At 44.6% G+C, this 24,464-nt stretch overlaps 1 long non-coding RNA gene across 1 annotated transcript; it reads right to left on the bottom strand.

The window, feature by feature from the left end:
• Nucleotides 1–10,880: 10,880 nt before the first annotated feature.
• LOC125330493 lies at nt 10,881–24,186 on the bottom strand. The gene is made up of 3 exons (XR_007205565.1): nt 24,038–24,186; nt 22,044–22,163; nt 10,881–11,059 (listed from the first exon to the last, which is right to left on the bottom strand). It is a non-coding gene; the product is annotated as an uncharacterized LOC125330493 (long non-coding RNA).
• Nucleotides 24,187–24,464: the final 278 nt, after the last annotated feature.

The raw sequence follows: 24,464 nt of genomic DNA, 5'->3' as shown, positions 1-24,464 counted from the left end.
GCTGGTGCCATGAAGCCAAGCGATGACAACATCCACCTCTGAAAGCAAGGAGATTTGTCACCTGCTAAGCTGATGGATGCCTGCGCTCCTATTTTGGGCACCCAGGCATATTTAAACTATAAAACCCTTCTAGACCATCCTGGCTCCAAGGGTATTGCTCAAAAGTGGTTTGGGATTGGGCAGTGTCTTTTTAGTATTGGTTCCCTATAGGACAGGATTGTCCTGTTGTGGGGTCAGGTATCCAAAAGAAATCAGAGTTTAATCTAGACTAGCTGTAATCAATGTCCATGAGAGCAGAATCTGGTCAAGAAGGACTCACAGTCTGAGTCCTTGATGCCTTCATCCCTTAGGAGCTCAGTTTAGCACCATCACAAGCGTCCCTGTAGCCCCATGGAAAGGCTGGGAGCACAGCAGAGGGTTCACCATCCCCACAACATCTCACCCCACAAGTCCTTTACAACATCCTCCAAGATGATGCCTGTGTGCCTTGGACCCACACACCTGTACTTATTGTAGGGCTAAGACTCTCCTGTGACCTGGGGGACTTTCATACACAGACCCCATGGGAGCTGGTAGCTTGGTGTCAGGCAGGTAAAGAGTCCAGGAGCTTAATTCCAAAGAAAAATGGTGCCTAAATTCCCTTTAAAAAAACTGAACTTGCTTGAACAAGTTCCAAAAGCCCCAGTGGTGCATTATTGATGAAGCAGAAGAACTTATTCACAGCACTAATGTGGGCAGTGCTGGAAAAACCTTATAGGAGAGGGCAGTCCTCCCCTCTGCAGAAACCCCAGCTGGCTTCAGGGGCACTAAAAATATCTTTTGTGGCACGAGGAGAGGAATCCAGATCTAATCCTTTGCTCCTGACTAAAAGGCATTACATTATAACATGTTTTCACATGGTGGTTCCCACAAGCTGCTAAAATTGTCCTGGATAACAGCACCAGTGAGGGTCCATAGGTGACACCAGGGACACAGCGGTGGGGCCACTCCTCCCTGCAGCTGCTGCTCTCCCTGATCCCAGCCTCGGGACACCTGTAACTTCAGCCCTCATTGCTTCAAAGAGAGACTTTTCACAGTGGAGAAGAGCCAAAGCAGGACCTTCCCAGCACTAACAAATGGAGAATTCAGCCCCCTCTGGTTCTCACGGTGGGGTCAGACACAGCTGTGCTCAGCCCGGATCTTGGGCCAAGGGCTTTAAAGCTGTTTGGAAATATTGGCCTTCCTGCATCTTTGAAAACGTTGTCAAGGCGTTCTGTAAAACAGCTGAAAAGATTTATTAAATTCGGCAGAAAGCTCCAGAATTTCAAAAAGGGCTATTTCATGTGTATTAAATGGTTCTGTCACTGATTTTCCCTGCACTCCATCCCAGCTGATGGCACCAAGGTCTAACATGAGGAGATGCCTTTACTGGCTGCACTGAAATCTCCCACCAAATCATCCATTGCTGATTCTGTTGTACTTTTATTCCTCTTTACATGCCTCAGACACAAACCCCAGCCAACCACCCTGATTGCCTTATGAGGCCATCACTTAACAATTGTGACATCACCATCTGGTGAGGCCCAAACAGAGGCAAAGCCACTCACCCAGGACTGATTCTCTTCTTTCATGTGGAGGAGGGAGAGTCACAGAGCTGAGAAATCACAGGTGCCTTCCAAAACTGAACAGTGATGGTGGAGGAGGCAGGGAAGGGGTCCACGGCTTGAGGAGTAAGGGATGAGGTTGTTCCCACTCCCTGCTTCAACACCCTGCCAGGAACAGCTGGTGCCGTGCTTGGGAAGTTCACCCTTGAAGCAGCTTCTCACCCCCTCTCCCCAGCCGTGCAGAGGGTCAGATATGGACCCCCAGCTGGTGCAGAACTGGCTGTGCCAAAGCAGGAAATGTCCCAAATGCTTGGCTACACATTCCCCATTATATTTGCCCCACCTCAGTGCTGTGGGATCTCTGCTCTTTGGCAGGAAGCTGTGCTGAGGGGCTGTGAGCCACCAGCCTTCTCCAGCCACATGCACAGGAGAGGTGTCCTTGCTCTGACTCTTAGAAGACCAAAAACCAACGAGGCCAAAGACTGAAGGTGCAAAATACATACACAGAGCTCCCCCTGCCCCATCAGGAATTGAAGGCAGATTCCTACAACTGCAAAGCAAGGGAATCTAAGTTGCGCGGATCGCTCGAGAGCCAGGGTTATAAAACAAAATTAAGCATTAAATATTCTTAACAAAGGCAATCTGGGCTCACTGTGTTCTGTTTTTGTTATGTTTTCCCCCTGTTTTATGCTGCCTTAACCTTCGGTTGTTGCTGTTGGAATCCTCTTTGCGCTGTTCCACTTGTCATTCTTCTTATTTTTATTAGAGACACTTTGGCAGAAGACTTATCAAAATGCGCTGAGCTTGTCAACAAACGTCATTAGCAATGAGTCAAGGCAGACAGTGTAAGCAGGGAAAGGGCATGGGAAAATATGCAATATAAAATAATTTTATATCTCGAAGAAATGCAACAGAATAATAATGGCAAAAGCCTCGCTGTAAATTATTTGTGCTGTTACAGGAGTAAATTCCCACTGGTAAGTGATTTCTAGTCAGGCTTCAAGGGATCAGATGTTCTTGTGGAAGAAAATGGTGTGGCTTCCTCAAAATGAAGGGTCGGGCCACTCCTTGTGCAATGTAATCAGGTTGAGACATACTACACCCCACACTGGATAACTTTAAAATCTCAGATGACAAATTATGGACTAGGTCTCCTTCTCTGGAAATCAAAATCAGTCCACTGGCAAAAGCTCAGCTGTACCAACCTATGCCAGAATCATGCTTTCTTCTGGGCTAGTATTACACCCTGCTACATCCAAGACACCCACACATCCAGCACCATGCTGGGGTTCAATCTCAACATGCCAAGCTGTTCGTTCCAGGGCTAAAAATCTGCCCTGCTCTCAATCCCCTGCTTTGAAGTTACCTCAAAGACATTTGCTTACTTAAGCACATGCAAGAGAAGGTGAAGTCTGACCCCACCATCCACGGGTGGTGTCCACTTTCATAAGGGTATGAGAAGAAAAAATAAATCACTGCAAAATGAACGTAAGCGAAGCCGTACGTTATACTTACCCGAATTAGGCCTGGGGTTATGCTGCAGGTTGCACTGGGCTCTACAAGAAGGGCTGGAATTCAGTAGGCTTAGGTTAATCAAAATAAATCATAAGGTCAATGGTAAGGTGACAGCTGAAAGGCATCCCACCCACCCACCACAGCACACCAGCAGCAAGCAGGAAAGCGCACTCCTGGTATCCCAAAGCACAGGGAAGACGTGTGAGCCTGTGAGGTTCAGTCCTGAGTAGTGCTGATCGCAGCTCTTTGGAGAGGAGTGTCTCATAAATGAAGAAGTCGGGCTGCTCCTGGCCAGGGCTGATGGTCAGGGGGGGCTCTTTAACCTCGTGGCCTTCCATGGGGCACTGCTGTGGATGGAAGGGTGTTCCCGAGGGTGGCTGAGCACGGGTGAGCACAGCCACAGGGACACAGGGAAGCCCCAAGGAGCCCAAATGGCCATAAGGCTGATCAGCACTGGCCCTGCAGCAAGGAGGAGGGGAGCACATGGTGGCTCATAACACATCATAAACACTGCTGGGAGGGAGGGGGCAGGGGACAGCGCAAAGGAGGGGAAGCTTGAAGAAAAAGCTGATTAAAATTTAAAATGTTTTAATTGATCACACCACTAATCTCTTCAATATGCCACTAAGTGTGACGGGCTCTGGCACGCCTCGTAAGTCACACACAGGAACTCAAACATCTCAGATTTGGGACTGAAGCCTGGGTCCTCCACAGGGGAAGGAACATCCGTGTGCACAGCACCAGAATACGTGTATAGAACAGGGACACAAAATGGTTTTGCAAACCTGACTCATTCTTTCTGGAAGCTAATGGGATTTCATTGGGCTGAACTGAGGCTGTGCATCTTTCATGGCCTGTGTTGCCTCAGGGAGTAGTTTTATGGCCAAAATAATATATGCCATATGGGAAAACCCCACAGAAATTAATAGGAGTGCAACCAGTAGAACTGGAGATAAATGAAATAATCTATGGAAATGGCTGCGTAATCTTTAAAATTTGATAGAGAATGATCCCCTCTTGCAAAGACTTTTTAAGACTTTCTATAGAATTGCAGTGATGTAATTCCATTTTAAATCCTATTCAAAAAGCTCCAAAGCCTAAGAATGGTTATTGTTTTCTTATTAAATTCTGTAAGACTTTTCCATAAGGAAAGAGCTGGTATTCTCATAGCATCTCCACTATGCCAGTATGAAGGAACATAAAACCATCACGTTTAATTATATCAGGCACATAAATGTCTTCCAAACCATTACATGTATCTGTGGACATGAAAACATTCATCCATACAAATTGGCTGCCATTGGAATCAATAGAGTTGAACCCAATCCGATGGGAGCAGCTACTGAAACAGCTCCGGTGACTGACACGGCTTTTAAAGGCCACAGGAGGGAATGGGCTGGAAAGCTCTTATGAAATGCTCTTGGAGGTGGAAAAATACCAGTGCATTGAGATGGAAACTGTTCTGAGGAACATGATGGGTTTGCTCCCACTTCTTTTTTGCAAAGGGGAATTTTGGGTCGTGCACAGAAAGGGAGTATGTGCTCACCCCAGCCCAGAACATCCTGTGGCCCGGGGTGGGGAGGCCAGCTGGGATGTGAAAGGCACAGCCTTTAGCACTGGGAATGGAGCCTAGAGAGCTGGCAGCCCGAGCATTCCCCTCACCAGGGGGACTGTAAGGTATTTGTTCTCCTCCTTTCTGTCTCCCACTCATTCATTTCAAATGACACCTACTGGTTCACAGTGAGATGGAGAGGGAAAAATAGCCCTGCGATCACAAAGTGCTGTTGTGAGATGGAAAAACAGGGCTTCACCCAGCTCTGCTCCAAAAAAAATGAAGGGAAGAGGTGAGAGTGTCTGCCTGAAGCCTACCCACAGGTCAGGAGGGGGCTGGTGGAGCATGCCTGGGATTCCTCCGCCACGAGGCCAAACGGGCCCTGGCGATCATAGCCAGCGGGAAGTTGCTCAATGTTGTGAAGCACAGAAGGAGAAAAAAGTTATATTAAAGTAATAAACGAAAGCAAAAGTGCTCTCTGTCAGGGGTCTGGGAGCAGGGGAAATCTCAGTGTGCGGTAGACCGGTGCAAAATGCATCTTGGCATCGTTTTCTGCATTGGAGGAAAAAAGGACATAAATAGATGCAAAAAATCTTATGGCTGGCTGGTGGAGTGTGCATGTACTTGTCATTAGGGAGCTCCAGTCCCTGATTTAGTGAAGCACTTCAGTGGATGTTTAATTTTCAGCATGTTAGTGATGAACTGGGTCATAGAGCACTAATGAAAATGACGGGTGTTGATTTAAAAATTACAAAAAAATAAACAAGAAAGAAAGATATGTATTTCTTTTTAATATTTCTTGGGAACATTATTGTTTGAAAATGCAAAGCCCTTAAACATGTTTTACACAAACTTTGAAATTTAGATTTCCTACTGAACTCAACTTCTCTTCCCAAAGGAACCCAGAAAAAAATCCAGCAAATTAGGGAATTTTCTTGGAAAATACGTGGGTTTCCCATTTTTTAAAATGCAAATATATGGATGTGGATCTCCTGACAGGGGTCAGGGTCATACCAACACAGGGTAGAAACAACCATACCAAACAGATGAAAAAACTCACCACAAGCCTTTCATATCTACCCCTGACACATGGTGAATTTGCCTCAATTTGGCTTTTATTATTCAGTTGAAACAATGGTCCTTGAGGTGGACCAAATTTCAAATAAGTGCTGGCTCTGCTTCAAGGGAGCACAAGCCACTTTATAGCTTCACGTGCAAAGATTCCATGATTTTCTTTTTCACATAAATTCGACAAAGTTAGAATGTGACAATTTTAGTCACACTGCAGGAATCTTCCCAAATCCCTGCCTGCTCCAAGGCCACCTGTCAGGGAATCTCACCCTGAGCCTTTAGGCTGCTGTGATTTACATTCTATTATTTTACTGGACATTAGGAAAGAACACAGCTAAAAAATGAAGAATAGATCATCAAGGCAAAAGTTTTCCTTTAGCAATTGTATTCAGCTGTCTTTTCAACAAAGGCAGTAGAGGGTGAGGCAGCAATTTTGCTTTATCAGCATAAATCTTAATTTAAAAATGTATAATAAATGCTTCTTGTTTGGGAAGAGAGAGGGCAGAAGAAAGCCAGAAGCTGTTTTTCTTTATCCGATAGCCATGAGGAGTGAAAAATCCCCATTTACACTCTGGATTTCATCACTTGTGTGTAAAACCAACCTGCCACCACCGACTCTGGCACATTCGGTGTTGCCAGAGAAAGAAGGAAATAAATATTCATCTGGAGAGGGCTCAGTCTCTCTGGTGACCCTCTCACGGGACACGAGGTACTATAATACGTAAGGCAAGCAGATCTGCAGGCAGTGCGAAACCTTGGAAATCAGGCTGCCCTGATTTTTGGGAGGATGCTGAATGATTTTTTTCTCCCAAACTTGAAAGACTGGGCCATGTTCACGGCTGAAAAGGCCTCATCAGTGGTCTACTAGTCCATCAGCCACGAGGCAGGGTGTGGGAGCAGCCAAAGGTATTTGTCAGCCTGGGGAGTCTGGTGTAAGTGCAAATGGATTTTGGCTTCCCCCTGCCAGGAATTGCCTCCCAGCTGCCTGGGATCCATCTTGCTGGCAGAGCCTGCCACAGGTGGCACCATCTGTGCCACCAAGTCCAACCCAAACAGCTCATTCCCAGCTGCAGGGAAGGGCTGGGAACGTGATAGTGACTACCAGGTGGGGCGGAGGGTGGCTCGCACACTGGCTCCCTTGTGGAGGAGGAACGGTCAATAATCAGCACCTGTAGGCAACTCCCAGCCCTGGCAATAAACACAAATATGTCTCCTGGCATGGCCTTCTAGGAAAACATCAGCTGAAAAAGGCCCCTGTGCCAGCGAGGGGACGTGGGCTGCAGATCCAGCAATCTGCTGGAATGAGAATCTTTCCCCCTCTGCTGTTTTCACATCTCTGATAGCATGTATGGACTTGGAGAAACTCTCAGCTTCAGATTTTTGTTTATGACTGAAGGAAAGGTGTGACTCCAATCGGATTTGTGTTATTATTTTGCGCACTGTAAGTTTAATTTGTGCTGTTACTCCAACAAGGGGCTGACTGGAGGTCCACAAGTGTCATACACAGCTTTCTACCTCCCTCTCACCCCTCCTGCCTCCAAAGCACCTCATTGCTGCAGTGCAGAAGTTCTGGCATAAGGAGCAGCAGATGAGCAATGGGTAAAAAAAAAGATGGTACCAGTCTGACACATAGAAAGAAACCCCTCACAATCAATGTGGAATCTTCCCTGATGCCCAGAAACAGTTTGTGGGATTTAGGAAATACCTTGGCCATGAGAAATGTCATCACAGCTGGCAGTCCAGGCATGAAGGACAGGTGGTCCCTTTGGTGGTGGCAGTGTGGGGAAAACACATCCAGGGGGAAATTCAACAGAGCGTGGCCATCAGCAGGCTCCAAGAGGACATTTCAGGCAAAGGGAAGAGAGGCCCACTACCTTCTGCCACCATCACTCCAAAAACTGAAGTTCTGGACGTGGGGAGATCCCAGTCTCCGCTCCCCCTGCCCAGGGGCTCTGTCAGAGGGGCTGGTGCTGCCACCAGCACAGCTGCAGGCACACCAGGCCCCAAGACAATAAACAAAAGGCCTTCGCTCTCAGAGCCGGGACTGGGCACGGGGTTATGTGATTTTTGGAAGCCTTGCAAAAAGTTGTGTGTGACAGATGGAATTAAAAATCCCTTCACGTTGCACGGCTCTTGCTAAGCTCTTTGCTAGGTGGATACCTGCTGTGCAGGAGATCTAATCAGCACCGAGTATCTCCAAAGGAAACAGCACTGAACACTTCCATTGTTTAAATTTTTTTGCTCTGGGCTCACAAAATCCTGGTGCTCACTCTCTGGAGTGTGAAAAGGGAATATAAAGCAGGCTGGACTCAGCTGTGGCTTAGCAGGCAGCGTGGGCTGCTCATCATCGATGGGCTTGCATATAAACCACTTGGCAGGGCTTCCAGGACAAGTCAATTCCTGGAAGGAAAAGCAGCTAATAGGTATGAAATACACTTTGCTTGTACCAATAAGCACTAAGGCCAAGTGTCTGCCTGTCAGATAAGCCAGAAGGTGCTGACTGTTGAAAAGCCTTTTGCTCCTGAGCAGTCACACCTGAACCTTTGTTCTGCTCAAATTCATCTCCTTGATCAGAACATGCTCTGGGGCTCAGCAGCTGAGATGTCCCATGGCACAGTGTCCATTAGCCACAGTTTAGCTGAAATTCCTGCTTGCTTCCCTGCTGTGCCAGTTTGGACCCCAGTTCTGCCTGCAACTGGCCCAGGTAAGTGACTGACTCCTGCTATGTGTTTTCCCAAATAAAAAGAGCATTTGTATTCTTTCACCGGGCGTGACTTTTGGTTTAGATTCAGGGGGAAAAGCAAACTTTTCCTAACAAGGGCAAAGAGCGTGTCACCTCCATAACATGCTACATAAACAGAATTTTCCTTCTGGCAAGCAAGACCCACCTGAAATACAGAGGAGCAGCGCTGAGAAAACACACTTAAGAGGTGATGCAGCTACTGGGGGCTGCCCAGTAGGCAATGCCTGCACTCCAGTGGCTCCCTCACCTGCTCTAACAACCAGAAAAGTCCATGTGGACAGGCACAGGTTGACACAAGCTGTGACCATGCATCTGCTCTAATTCCTGGACCTTCAGATTATATTCCCCAGCACTGCTTCTTTGATATAACATAGGCAAACAAGAAAGTAGTAACAGAGTAATTCTTCCCACTGTGACTTTTCTTCTCTCATTGTCCTTATCACCCAGGATGGAGTTAGTCTGATTTATGTTTTTATGTTCAACAGCTTTATCAAGCTTTGAGCTGGTGATTAAAATACCCTGCAGAATAATTATGTTGCAAAAGAAACTATAGGAAAACTCCTGTTGTCCTGCAGCAGGGAAAACAACAGGAGTGGCTGTTTCAGCATGTTGAGTTTAATTTAAGGTACTTGGTTTTGGAATCAGATAAATTTGGCTGAGTATGGAACTGGCCTGAGGATCTGAGATGGCAAATTTCATAACTAAAGAGTGGTGATAGTAGTGGTTTAAAAAACCCTCTCTATCATTTACTGTTGTGATTAATGCTGTGCCATTGCTACAGTCCAGATAATAACCACATCAAAAGGAATCCTTTATTCATGTACAGATAGACATGACCCATGAAGATTCTGAGGAAATATCTCCAGGTCACGGTCAGTTTTCTCCCACACTTCCAGCACAAGCATCCTCCCCCTGCCAAGGAAGGATTGCTTTCCCAGGAAAGGGGTGACTGCCCTGTGACTGTCATGGTCCTGCAGCTGCTTTATGCCACAGTCCATGGTTTTTCCAAAATGATGCAAAGGCACAAAAAAAGGCAACCAGCCCTGCTGTTTGCAAAGAACTCAATGCTAATTCGTGATTCCACCTGGGCTAAAGACTTAAATTTCATTATGTGCTTTATAAACTTCAGAGTTCTAGAAATAACATATAATATTACTGGCTCAGAATGAATTTCCATCTAAAGGCAAAGTTCTGAAAGGGATATATTAAATCCAAGGAAATTCTGCTTCAAAAGCTCCACAGACTTCTGAACATAATATCCCAGAGTCATGCTCCAAAGTTAAAATTTGATAAAAACTGGAAATTACTTGGCATCTCAGCATATTTGGAGATACAGAGTAATAAAATGGATAAGACCTGTGCCAAGAATAGGATGAATTTTCCCCATTTGTTTAAATATTTAAACTTTACAGAATGTGAAAGGTCTGCTCAATATTTTTAAATGTGGCAGGTTGTTAGTGGCATTAGTTTAAATGTCTCTTTCTCTCCATATTTTTTCTGAGTTCAGCGTAGGTGACTGAGATCTCATCTCCTGCTAAAAGTAAAGTTTCAGTGTACAGCCAGAAACATCCACCTAGGAGACAATTTTAACTTTTCATGAATCTGCCAGCCATCAGGAGTCTTCTCCATGATGAAGTTCAGAAGAGACGTGTTATTTTTAAGACATTATTGTACATCTGTATCTGCAACTCGACATGCAATTGCTTCTTTCACCAGTACAACCAAGAGACTCCTTTATGCTATTTCAGTCCTCAGAATATAATTTCTCTGTGATTTATATTTTGGCTTCTTTTCTTTTTCTTTTTTTTTTTTTTTGTGCTGCTGTGTTGGTTTTTTCATGTCCAATTCTCTCTAGGGTGATAAATACCCAAGATGCCAGGCACAGGTTATTGAAAACAGAACAAAATAAATACAAGCAGGGAGAAAAATATGTTTGCTTGGGGTTGTTTTTGAGGGGGGTTTTGCAACTGGAAGAATGAACACAATGCTGATTTTTTTATGAAGCCTGCAAGCAGCATTATCTGAAATAAAAAGTTCTGCCTGAAACAAAATGGACTTTCTTTGGAAATGCCTGCTGAAAATGAAATGCTAAGGATATGTCATTACACATGTTGGACAAGATCTTTTCCTAAGGCCACTTCAGCTAATAAAGGCAATCTTGGATTTTAATTGCCACCCTGGGGAAAAGAAAAATACTATTTGGCTCATCAGCATGCAACAAGAGTAATTAGTGAGTTAGAAATAGGTGTGGCAGGGGAACAAAAAACTGGGCTGACAGAAGGATTTATACATCAGGAATATTGAATAGCAGGAAATCTGGAGATTTACCAGTGATGCTGAAACGGAGCATGCAAAAAATAGTTGTGTTCCTACTCTGTCAGTTAACCCAGAGGTGTTTTATGGGTACTCACAGCAGGGCAACCCTCTAATCCAATCTTCAGAAGCAGGCGGGATTGGCTAGAAGGGAACAACATGATTCCCTGGTCAGAGGAGCAGTCTGGGGATGAGACCAGTCTTGGCAGAGCCCAGCAGTCTCTCCCTCCTTGGATCTTGGACATAGTTATTTAGTTCCTTGGTAGCTCAATTTGGTTTCATCTGTAAAGAAAGTGAATTGTATTTAGGTGTCATCTCTGTAGCACCTCATTGGTTTATAAAACACCTCTGAAGGATAAATGTGAAGAATGGCTGCTAATAGAGTCTAAAAACCTAGAAGACAAAAAGAAGACAGTGCTCAGAGCCTTATTTAAGCTGCCAGCAGACTCAGATGACATCGCCCATCCTTCAGATTTCAGTCTTTGATTTTTGACAACACTACTCACAACCAACTCATCCAATGCAGTCTGTTTTCTCTCCTTAAGAAAATCCCTAAAACCAGTTTCAAAAAAATAGCAAGTTGCTGTGAGCCAGCAACTCCTATTTTAACTCTTTCTCCTCTTCTTTGCTATTTGCAGTGGCATTCAAGAGCCAATGACATAAAAATCCACTTCAAATTTACTCCAGAAATGGAAACAGATGCCTTTTATTAGGAGTTTGTACTGCTCTGCAGAGATGAGAAAATATTTACAGATAGCTCAGCTGATCTTTTAAAGTGGCATGATTTGATTGCCATTGAATAATTATTACGAAAACATTTCCAAGGTTTTTGTTACCTACCTTCCTTTCTCTTTAGGAGATGTCTTTCTGGAAAAGATTTTTCCCAAAAAAAAAAAAAAAGAAAAAAGGGGGGGGCGTAATGTAATACATGGCTATAACATAGATTGTTAATTTTTAGTGTAGCTGAATCACAGCATGCTTTGATTGAGAGGAGCCAACACAAACATGCAAAATATGTGCCTCTTTGAACAGGATACACCACATCCTGCATTTGGTAGCCAAAGGTTCCAGTTTGCATCACAAATGTAGTCCAAGATCTCTCTCTCCTTGAGGTATGTACCTCGAAAAGTGCCAAATCTGCAAGACACGCCGCCCTCTTTTTAATTTCTTTCTTTCATTCTTCCCCATTTTTAAAAAAAAAAAAAAAAAAAAAAGAAAAATAGAAGAGTTTAATCATTTGCTTGTTTGGGTTTTAGTAGAGACTCAGCAGGTGATTGAACGAAAGGAGCTGTCAGGAGGGACTTTGATTAATCAGAGACTTGATCGTTTGATTAATCATCCCAGAAAGAGCTGACTGCAGCAGAAGTGGCCCCAGCCAACGTGTAAACACATCGAAAGAACATTTTCAAAATGCGTAAAGACAAATTGCAGTTCAAAGCTACTCTTACTGGCCTGTTGATTTGACTGCTAGAAACAAAAGCCCTTCTGCCTGGCTGATAGAAACCAGACCTTCCATGGGAGGAAACAATCGACTTCAGGTCCTTTCAAATTCTGAGTAAAAAGAGCTTGACATTTTCTTTTTTAATTGATTTTTTTTGTCCTCTCATTCTTGTTTACAGTAATAAATTACAGCCCTTAGTCTTTTTATAAGGAAAGTTAAGTTTCCTCTCATTTTCAAGCAATTTATAACATATGTTTATGGCCTTCGGTTTCGCAGAACGTCCCAGCAAAGCATAAATTATCACAGTGAGGCAGCAAACAAAACATCGTGCTATGCATCACCCAACCACCACCACATTTTACCTGCCACTTAATGGCACCCAGTAGGAAACCTTGAGTTGGAAAAACACTCCAAAAGCCTGCCTGCTTGCCTAGCAATCTCATCATGTAGGGGGGAGAAAAAATGAGATTTGCGAATTCAGCTGGTTCCCAAGTGATCTGAGGTCATAAAAACCCTTTCTTGTCATGGAAACGCACGAAGACCTGGCTGTTGTGAGCTGCATGGTGCTCATAAGCCCTCAATGATGTTTCTCCTCAAGTTCAGGCAAGCCCATGGACATGCTGAAGGCCAATCCTGTTCAGAACGGTGCTCGAGGAAAGCCAGTAAAAACTAGAATTAGTATTTTGGGGAGGACAGGAAACAATTTCCTTCCTGGAGCAAAAATAAAACTTTCTTACAGATTGTGCAAATCAGAGAATATGGGCAGAAAATTGAATGTTTCCAATGTTGAAGCCAGCAGAAATGGGTTTGGTCTCCTGGCCACACTACCTGGGGACATCCCTAGTTTTTGGGTGCTGTGCCCTCACTGGGTTGCCGTTGCAGAGGCTCTGGTGGGAAGCCTGGCAGCTGCCAGCCCAATTCCTTCATAATCCAATTACTGCAAAGGGCTTAACTACTCCTTCAATCATGGCCATCAGCCCAGGGTGAGCCACCTGGTTTTCCTGTCGTCAGCAACACAAGAAATAATCTGAAATTTGGTTCAAGTCAAACCAAAATGGAAATTCTGCTTTTGCCCAGCAATGAACCTGTCAGCTGAAAGCATTTCACTGCCTCAAAAATGTGCAGATTTACATTGAATGAGACGTTTTTCAGCCCAAAAGGAAACCTATAAAGAAAAGACAGTTATTTAGCACCTGTTTTAAAATAAATGTGAATTGCGAGACTAAACAAATCAATGAAAGTTAAAATAATTCCTATGCAAAGTTCTGAATAAATACTTCGACACTTCCCAAGTGTTTCATTTTTCAAAATTATGAAATATTGCATCTTGCCTTTTACATTCTTTCCAATGGCCACCATCCATCGTTTTGAGGTCCAAGCCTTGATTTTGAAGTAGAATTTGTCTTTCTCAAGCTGTAATTTTCAATACATTTACTATTCCAGCTGCAAGTGTCACAGCTACTTGATCTCATTTCAGCATAGCAAGTGCGGTGTGAGCTAGGTGAATTGTCTTGACAGTGCAACAGCACAGAGGAGAAATTTTGGTGAAAGCATTAAGGAAAATCTGTGCAACCAATTTGAAAAGAGTCCGCACGCTGGTAGTACAGCTGCTTATTAATGTTTGGTGAAATATGAACAGACAAAAAACCCTATTCCCAAATGTTTTGTTAAAAAACGGGGGATACACTAAAACAAAGTGGATGCTTTTATAACAATTGATTTGGAATATATATTTTTGCTTTAGTTTGCTTTACTTTGCTACATCTTATCTTCACCATGTTTTATTTATCGTTAATTAACCCAGCTTTTTCAAAGACCTTGAACCTCAACCCTGAATTCTAGCAAAGCACCACAGAGAGCTAAATACCATCCTCTCCTCCCTTCAGCTACAGAGCCAAGAGATGAAGGTCTGCATTACCTCTTACAACTTCCTTAGTGGCAACAGGAATCCAAAGGATGTTCCTCCCTTTTTGTACGTATCAGTCATAAGTCCTTTGTCTTCATTCTCATTCCCTATCCAGCAGTGTTTTAATTAATGAAATCAAAAGACAATCTAGTAAAATAAACCAGATTTAACGAGGGAAGAAAGTCAAAACAAACAGGCACTGTTTACTTCCTCTGCACTGATTTGCCAAGAAACGAGCTCCACATCTCAGATTATCGATTCCTGTCAGCAATATTAACCTCTCGCAGCAGCATGAAAAGGAGCATCTGGATCAGAGGGATGAGAGGGGACAGGCATGCAGTGAAAAGAAAGCAAAGAGATTTTTCTCCATGCCTTGGTGGAGGACTTGACCCCCATAGGAACAGGCAGCAACACATAGATAATGTTTGTGTCCTACCCATCAATCCTGCAGCTGGAAATGTGACATCCAAGGTCTCACATTTGGCTGTGGTTCCGGCTCCCTGTGGAGCACGGATGGGCACAGCCATGTGTTTCTTGTGTCCTCCAGAAAGTGCTGGTCCCACCCACATCTGGAGTTCCTGGCTGCTCACACGGAAAGATGTGGTACCATATGAGCAGAAGTACCCTATTTCAGCTGTCATCTCCTGCTGACCACCTCCTTACTGCGAAAGGGCTTGGATTTGGTGGCCATAACAGGCAAAACACGCCAGCTTTTCATGGGATTGAGTTTGTAAGGAAGAGAGGTGTCAGACTGTCCTCAGAGCAGGTGAAATCATGCAGAAACATCTGCCTAATCTGAGAGTCACCATTAGTTACAGCACTGCACATAAACACCTCCAGCCTTTTGGAATATTTTATGTGAAAGGTTTTGTTACTGAAAAAGCAGGTTTCCCAAAACTGAAAGATGCAGTCCAAAAGCATCATTTCCAATCATTAGATCTTTTCTTTCACAGAGAAGGATTTTAAACCAAAAACAAACTAGGGTTTACATAAGCTTTGGGTTTTGGAAAATTGAAGCATTACAAGCTTTTTCCTCATTTCCTTAATTGCTGGCTGTTCCTCTTTCATCCCTGCCCCACCTTTCTTTCACCACTGAATGCACTGACAGGCTGTTTGTCTGTAGGGTTCTCTTTTTCCTTTTCTTTTGACTTCTTCACAGTATCTCTCTGACTTCTGCAATACACAGAGCAACCATGAGAACCCCTCCAGGACACACCTTCAGCTATGGTACCACCCTGGGAAACAGAAGCAACACGAAGATCTGCAATTTTTCTTCATAAAACCCTATTTTTCTCCTTTTCAACTGTCTCTGCAACTATTACACTCAGATCTTGCCACACTGCTGGTTTTCAGCAGTGCCCTTTGTTATCCCCCCTGTTTGCCTACAAACAAAGAGGGAACTGGATGGTTTCTGCAGGCTGGAGTGGGATGCTGGCTCCCCACTCGCTGCTTCAGATCTGAAGCCGCTAACAATGAACAATGGTGACACACTGGCTCCCCATGGCTTCTGTGCTCCATGTGGTGTGAGAATGGGGCCAAGGGCATGGACATGGCACTGGAACAGGGTATTTTGGTTTCCTGCCTTTTTTGTCCGGCGCAGAGCAGGAGCCAGAGCATCCACAGGGGTATTCCCTTACTGCACTTGGTGGCATCTGGCCCTCAGGGGCTGTTTTGTCGCTGAGAATAGAAGGAGCATTAAGCAGAGGCCAAGGAAGAGAGCGATGTGCAGATGTCCCATTAACTCCATCCCACATGGCCAGCTCCCTTCTGCTGACAAACAGCAACTCAGAGCCACTCCTGCAGCATCTCAGCCTCTGCAACTCGTGCTCCAGGAGCCACAACTAACCAGAGAATGGTCCTGGCCCTTGGGCATGGACTCAGTGACCTCAGTGTTGCTTGTGGGAGTAAATATCCTGTCAGCCAAAGCGCCGGCAGCTCCTCAGTGTCCAAATGAGCAGCGAGGTGCTGCGGCGGCAGACTTAGAGGTGGCCTTGTCACTCGGGGCTAAAGCCTATTGTCAGTCTGAGCCTTTGCAGCCCTGTGGATAAACACAGGACTGCCTGGAGCCAAGCATTAAATCCACACTCACATGCAGAATAAATAAAGAATTAAATGTGGTGCATAAATAAATACAAACGTTAAGCGGTGCGGAACCTGACACAGCCCCTCTGTGTCCTCCCTCTGGAGGGGCCTCACTGCAGGAGCCCAGCCTGTCCCAGCTCCATGACAGGCCACTGCCATCAGAGCCCAAATGCCAACTTGTTCTTTAATCCCCTTTTTCTCAGATCTGGTCCCTAAACTCTCACTTTACACGGCTGACAGGGGTCAGCACAAACAGTGCGGAGCCAGGTGTGATGTGCTTGAGCAGAAGCGAAGCCAACTAGGACAGTCCTCTCATTTAATTAGTCCGATGTGTTGCTAAAATCATAAGGAAAAATGCTGAATCCCTCACTCTGACACCCTGATTTTTATTCCAGACTATAAGACACATAGCGATTTCCCTGGGTTTCTTACCCATACTCATAGAGACATTTATTTCTTCACTCTTCTTTTCCCATTTTCTTTTCCATTTTTCTTTTCACTCCCTTGACTCCAGCCAGGATGTCAGCTACAAATTATATATACCTTTTTTAAAAATGTATATAACGCGTGTGTGTATATATATATATAATGTATGTAACATGTGTGTGCATATATGCATATATAAGATCAATATATATATCTTTTCAGTGAAGCCTTTCAAGCAGTACTGTCCTCCCAATCCCAAAAACTAAAGCAAGCAAGGAGCTGGTGTTTCTAGTCTTAAACTGGTACAGAATGGGATTTCCAAGGGAGCTGGATATGAAGTTGTTCCCTAGTCCTGAGCAAATATGTCCCTTACACTCTGCTCATGGCACAGTTGTTCCCCAAAGGCAGTAGGGCTGAGGGTAACCCTCCAACAAACTCTGCAAACACCCTGTGGCCAGGAGAGCCTGTGGTGCCTTTGGATGCATAGTGGAGGGTCTCTGGAGTGATGGGAAAGCCATGCTGCCTCTGCTAGTTCCAGCCCAGTCCTCCAAACCCCCCACACTGCTCCAGCATCCCCAAATCCTCACCACACAGGCGCCACTGGGGAACCTCTTCAGTTTGCATGAAGATGTTTGTGGACTTCGGCTGAGGAATTCTGGTTTTCAACCATTCAGAGGGTGATTTTTGCAGCAATTAGCTGTCAGATCTGTCTCCATTCCCCTAATTACTGATGAATTTCACAGTGAGCAACACGAAAGCCATTAGTGCTCAGAGAGTCACAGCAGATTCAGAACACATTTCCTAGTGAAAGAATTATTAACTAAGATCTCTTCGGGGTGACATCCAAGCTCCACTACCCGCTTCCCAAGCACTCAGGAAGGGATTAGGTCTGTTTGGAGGCAATCAGATTTCAGGGGTGCAGCCTCTCACAGCTGGGGCGGGGTGGATTTTGGCCCTTCTACCAATATCTTATGCACTGACTTTGATGAAACTTGGAAACAATGGAATGAGATGAACTTCCTATTAATTGCAAAGCAGCACACACAGACCCCAAATGCTCTCAGTTCCCATGTCTTCACAGGAATAAGGAGCCTCCCCGAGGGTACCCCATGGATGTTGTGTGACTCCCAGAGTACCAGGCTATGATGTGCACTGCACACAACAGATGGAAGGGACTGGAAAGGCCAAACTTCCTCACTGTAGCAGAGTCCATTTAGTGATTTCATAACTCCAGCTGGACCTCTTTTGGCAGAGGAGAGGATTTTTATGAGGGAAAATGCTATAAATCTGCTGTCACTGAAAGCCATCAGACACCATGTGGCATGTTCATGATATCACCAGTGTGCACCAGTTTTAAAACAGAGGTTTTAGCTATAAAGCTGCCAACCAGGAAAATCACATATGAGAGGAAGGCTGAACTTTTAACAGAGAAACATCCCTGTGAAAACCTTTCCTCTTCCTGCTTCTTCTCAACCCCAAAGCTTTGGAGAGATAGAGAAGGGGAAAATGAAGGGTGTACACTTCAAAGTGCTGTGATAAACATCCCAGGATTAAAACAAAGCCAAACTTTGTGTCCCGTTTCTGAGCAGAAACAGCTGTCACTCAGCAAAAGCATTTGCTTAATGATGAGGGAGCCAAAAAATAAAGAAAAAATACCAGTCCTTTAAAGAAAAGGAGTGTATCTGTTTCATAATGCTCATCTTGCCCTGCCCTAAGTTAAAAATCAGGAGGAATCGGTGCCATGTGCCAGGTAGGAGTCAGAGATGGAAATCTAGCAGGGTAAATGTGAGCCACACAGCCATAAATTGCTTGCCTTAACTGTTTGTGACAATTGGTAGCAGACAGAAGTTATATATCTCCAGCAAACGTTTCTGCAGGACACAGCCTTCTGTTCTGCTCCGGTTACCATGGCCTTTCTCACCACCTCCTTGCAGTTTTTCCCTGTGTTTTAAGGAAATGCTGGAGGCTGGGAGGAGAGGGGAGCAGCCAGAGCCGGGCCAGGCCACTGAAACCCTCTGACATGGACTATAACAAATGAAGGCAAAACATAAGGAGCCCCAGGGGACTCAGAGCTCCACGAGGCAGAGATTTTGTGCATTGATACCTGCAGACAAAATCCCGATTGTAGACACCAGTTCAGTGCCAGAACACTTTTCCGCTAGGAGACTTCAAATTTATGCTTCTAGTAGGGTTGAGAAGTTCACAGAAAGGTCATATTCATCTGTTTCTTTGCACTGTAATGCAATACCTCTCCCAGTGATTTTAATTAGGACCCTCACAATTAATTTGGTTCCCCATCACGGGTGTATTTCACTTCTTGTCACAAGTTGAAGAAAGGCTGCTGCAGTTGCTGCCTTCCCTACCAAAGGTAAAGTGAAAACTCATTACTTCTGCCCACAGTAAGGGGTAATTCACCCTATTGCTTCTACACCCTGGGCTTTTTCAGGCAGATTGAACATAACTGCTCATTTCAGTTAGCTGCACAATGCCCAAGAATCTTTGGTTTTGGAGGTTTTGCCTTGTTACCCCACTGATTGCTATTGGAGTACAAACCAGCTGGCTACATGTGTGCAGAGCAAACTTTGCACATGCCAAGGGGGTGGGTAGGTGGGGGAGAGCAGGAGGGAGAGGGGAGAGCAATTTTGCAATATTTATATCATTTATGTGGTGTCACAGCTGAAAGGGATGAGCAGGGATGGTCACATTTCCCACTGAAGAGGCTGCACAGCCCAGTTTTACTCAACACTTTTGAGTAAAATCTGGAATATTTACAATTTGGAAGATAAAGATACTGTGATTGGGAAAATCTCTCTTAACAATGAAACACACAGAGGGAGTATATTTCCTGCGTGTTTGTTGAATGCAGGATAAGAACATTCAGCTCCTAAAATGCATTCAGTTTTCCCTCTGCTACTACACAAACACTGTGTCTTCTACTTTGTTCATTTTTCTCAGTACATGTGTTTGTACAATGCAAATGGTTGAGGATATTGCAGAATTTGGCTTTAAAATAGCAGAAAATATTCAAAACAATTTTGTGATCCAGTCACAAACTTCAGTTTTTACAGTGGCCCTGATGCAAAGGCCATTTGCCAACAGATTACAAGGAGCTTTTAGACAAATCCCATGCACAGGACAAATAGAGGGGCTTTCTGCTCTTGCCACTTTGAATGGACAGGTCACCCCCTTGGGATTTAGAGACATGCCCATAAATTTGGCTGGACCCATCCAGAGGCCTCCAGCTGATATCGAGGATCTGCCACGTAGGGGTGGTGGTGCCCAAGCCCTCTGTGAGTTCCCAAGGAGAGAAGGAACTTTGAATCATTTCAAATTGAGCTGATACAACACTGTCACATTACTGTTTTTCATCGCTCTGTCCTGGCCTGTAAAAGCCTTGCTCAGGTTTCTTTCCTTCTCCCAGATGAGCAATGTTGAGCTACACAGAATGCTTGGATAGCAGCTTGGGATGGAGAACAAGAAATCACCAAAATTATGTGAAGCATGATGCTAATCTCTGAAACGTGGGGGTAAAACAAACAAGCCCTTCTCTTGCATAAGCACCAGGTTCACTCATCTGTTGAGGTCTCATAAAAGGCATGAGCTGGATGGATTTAAGGCACTGTCCTGGGTTGCAGTGTATTCTATTACCATCCTCATGAGCTGTTGAAATCAGGTGGGGCAGTGTTTCCTTGCCTCCTCCCCCCAGACTATCTTGCTGTTAATGGCCCAGCATTGTCCTGCCGCCTGACTCAGAGATAACTCCCTCCAGACCATCTTCTGTTAATGAGCCTAATCAATGCCTGGCCTAAAGACTCATCATCCCATTGTGAGATGCTCCACTCAGAAGGAGGAACCAAGCATTCCATCCTGGATATAATCTGAGATTCTGAACACCAGAGGCAACCTTTCCACTGGATTTCCAGAGGACAGGAGCTACACAGCCGCCACTGGACCTTCTGAGGAAGAGCAGGCCCTTTCTACAGGATCACTGCTTGACAGAACCACATCCACCACTTCAGGAGGACTGCAGCCACCATCTTATTGGACTGCTACCACCACCCTGATTAACAGGGTGTCAGGTTGTACCCTGACTCTGTCAGTTTAACCCAGTATTTTCTGCCTTTAATTTTTTTTTCCCCTTTATTTCCCTATTAAATTCTTATTCTGACTTGGTGCCTTCCACTCATTTGTTTTCAAACTAGTACAGGCATCTATGATAGGGATAAGCCCGTGTGAAACCATACAGAAACTCCTCAGAGTTTTCCACGAGGTCACTTCAGAGCTGTCTGCACTGGGTCGGGAGGATGTATGACTTTTAACACTGCCAGTGTGTACCTAATCATGCTAAACATGGAACATCCTTGACCCTTTACTGTGAAGAGGTGCTTCCACACTGGGCAATGAAGCAAAGAATGGCCATGTCTGAGTGCTGTCATCACAAGAAGGCCAGGCAGTTTTGTGTGGGACAATCCCTAAGGCTCTCAGGGGGAGAACAGACCACCTAAAAAAACTAAGTCATGGTGAATGAGGTTTTTAACACCATATAGGTCTATATTTCAGGAATCTGAGGAAGGGAAAGGGATTGAACCTTAAGCAACTTCCTAATCAACCTACACAGCTTGTTGAGTATCCCATCAACCTTCAGAACCATAGGATCATTGAAGTTTGAAAAGAGCTCTGGGATCACTGATTCCAACCACAATTTGACCACAGTTTTGAGTGGTGGAAGGGAACAGACTACAGTAACTGCCCCACACAGCTCCCACAGGATAACTGACCCTGGCCTTCCCAGTCTGAAACCGGAATCACTCAGCAGCAGAGGTGGTGAGTGCAGACATATCGTTGGCCTTCAGGATGAAAGCTGACTCCTATTCCTTTGGACCAGCTCTTGCCCATGGCTGCACCTGTGTGCTCTGCTGAGTGTGTCTTCCAAGCCTTTCTGCAGCTTTGGCTCTTTTCCTGTGTCCTGCTCCAGAGGCCCTTAAAAGGCATTGGCCCAGAGAGTTATCCAGTGCCAGAAATATCACAAATTAGCAGACAGAAATTGGTGTCAAAGCAAAGAAGAAGAGAAAGAACCAAGGGAAACAAAAGAGAGCATTGTGACCAAAGCCAAGGCAGCCCTAACTCAAAGCAGCGGATACAAAAAGAGAGCACGTGTTGATGTTTTTATTCCTACTTATAAACTTCAGAGGCCAAATACAAGCACCAACTGTTGCAGAGGCTGGTTTGCAGCACAGTCCTCCATGCACTTTCAGGATACATTCAGCTTTCCTTTACCTGAGGCAGCAAGGATTCAGGATTACCCAAACGAATTAAAAATGCAAATGATACTTACTCATTCTGGACCATCCCACAGAGGCAATCACCTCTCTGCAACTCGCAGTTCTGGTGGTTCCAGGAAGGTTTATTACCTTTGGTAGAAGACTGCAAACTGCGCAACTTGGAGGTGCTCTCGGGTGCTCCTGGACACTGGCTACCTCTGGAAGCAGTGGAGTTACAGATGGGCAGTGCAGCTCCTGGGCTGGTAAGTTCTTTAGAAATAAGATCACTGTGTCAGTAAGACTTTTTTTTTTGTCTGTAGATCAATACATTTTTAAACAGTTCTTTCAGTAAGTATTCTTTAGAGAGGTCTGTGTCCAGTGCCTGCCTGTCGTGGCAATAAATATAATTCCTGTGGATGTATTTGCGCAGGTTTGGCATCTCCTGGTGGGGTGCCCATGATGGTTGTGCCACCTTCATGGCAGAAGGTCTCATTGCTGCAGGCCTGGCTGAGGACAAGGTGGGTGTGAGGGGCTGGTTTGGCCCACAGCAGGAGCCTCAAGGGATACATGACCAGTACAGAAGGAAAATAGGGTGCTCTGACACAGAGTAAAAATGAGGAGATGGAAAGAATGTGATCATGTAAAGAAAGATCTGTTGGAGATCAACATTCCCAAAGGTTTGGAGGACCCAATGTCAACCATCAATCAAGACCATTTTCTTGTCCAGGAAAAACTCTAAATTTGTAACTTGTGGGCTCAGCTCATAAGCAAATGTTTGCACAAAAAGCACAATAACAATTGTTTAAAGGAAAGATGTAGCAATCTACATGGAACTTTGTAGTAGTAGATAAAATTTGTTCCTAACTATTTGCTGTTCACAACACTTCAGCTCCACTGTAACCACTTATGGCCATGAAAAATGGCGTGGTGTCACTACACTAAGCCCTGCACTCAGATCCTAAAGCACGATAGATCACTTGAGTTGAAGAAAAATCTCTTGTAAGGTTTGGCACTACAAAATTCATGTCACATCCTGTCTCAGAGAAGATGATGACAAACGCACAGTGTAGTGCAATATACCATACAGTCTGACAAAGTATTTTAAGTTCTGCTGGTTTTCAAGTATCCAAGCCTGAAAGAGCCCCAGTTGAGTGGTTCTTCTAAACTGTTTCCTCCCAAAGTAGTATTCAAGCAACAACAGCAACGTGGCACTCTGACACGTTATTATTTACAACAAAATCGCTCTGTGTGGCCAAAAGGTGACGCTGAACAACAAACAGGGCACTTTGCTGTGTGTGGGGAAGTGTCCAGGCAGGGTTTTACTGGTGCAATGGGAATTAAATGGTCTGTTTCAGTGACTTCAAAAGAGCACAATTTGAGTACAGGGAAAACATGCAAAATAGAAGGCAAATTAGTCTCAATCCAAATCTAAAATTTTTGGTGTTGGCCAAACTCTCTCTCAAGCTCATTACTGCTGATGGTGCACATTTCTTGTCTCAGAGTGTTCCAAATCATTTAGCATGGTTTCAGTAGGAGACAGCTTTACAATTTCGTAATATCACTGCTTATCTTGCATTGCCAAACTTCTCTTCTCCCTCAACCTCCACTAAAAGAACTTCCAAAGACTTATTTCCTTGAGCTCTCTTAACAGCTCTTTCCAACCAGTATGAAAATGCCAGGTTTGGGCAGCTGTTTTAAAGACCAGGTTGGGAAAAGGTTTGAGGTTCAGCATTTGACTGAAGCAAACACAGCAGCATCTCAGGTATTTATTGCTTGGATGGAGAGTTTGTTCCTTAGAAAATTCTCATCTGAATATATGCTGCTGAGAGAAACTTTGGATATAAGCCTGAAAAGGTAGTGATTTCTGTCCTGGAGTGAATACCAGCACAAAAGGTCATCCAGTGAACTGGACAATCTGCAAGTCCTTGAAAGACAGCATAAAGGGGGAAAAAAATGCTCCTTTTGCCTTGAAACAGATCAAATCATGCAGTAGCAACCTTACTAGAAGGGCAACTAAGTGCCAGTCACGCATATCCCTCTCATGGCCCAGCACTACCTGCACCCAGCACAACCTTTTTGGAAGAGGTGTGAGCTGATTTCTGGATTTGGCTTTCAAAACCCACTGGCACCACAGGATAGATCACCTTGTGCAGTTCTGCAGTGACTTCTGACTGGTCATGCCATCTTTCCTGGAATACACCGTGCTGGAGGAGGGCACCAGCTGGAGCAAGGACGTTCCCATTCTGCATGGGCTCAACATGGAATGGCCAAGCTTCTTAGGCAGCAGCTGAAAAATAATAACAAGTACTGAGGTACTGCTCTCAAATGTCTGCTCTAGCCTGTATCCTGCATTCAACTAAAGGAAGGCAAAGTTTAGCAGTAAAACAAGGACCAAACAATGTCGAAGCTCTCTAGTGAAATGGTCTTCTTTAAGTCGTATTACATGCATGAAAAACTAAATCAGCTCTGAATTCCTGCTCCAACTGCATACAAGGCAGGGGAGTAATTAAAACAGCAGAGAACAGTAGACCATGTCAAGAGTAATCAAAATTTACAAGCTCAATAGATAAA

The sequence above is a fragment of the Corvus hawaiiensis genome, chromosome 9 (genome assembly GCF_020740725.1).
Source record: "Corvus hawaiiensis isolate bCorHaw1 chromosome 9, bCorHaw1.pri.cur, whole genome shotgun sequence".
NCBI classification, from domain to species: Eukaryota; Metazoa; Chordata; class Aves; order Passeriformes; family Corvidae; genus Corvus; species Corvus hawaiiensis.
This window is presented reverse-complemented; position numbering and strand designations above follow the sequence as displayed.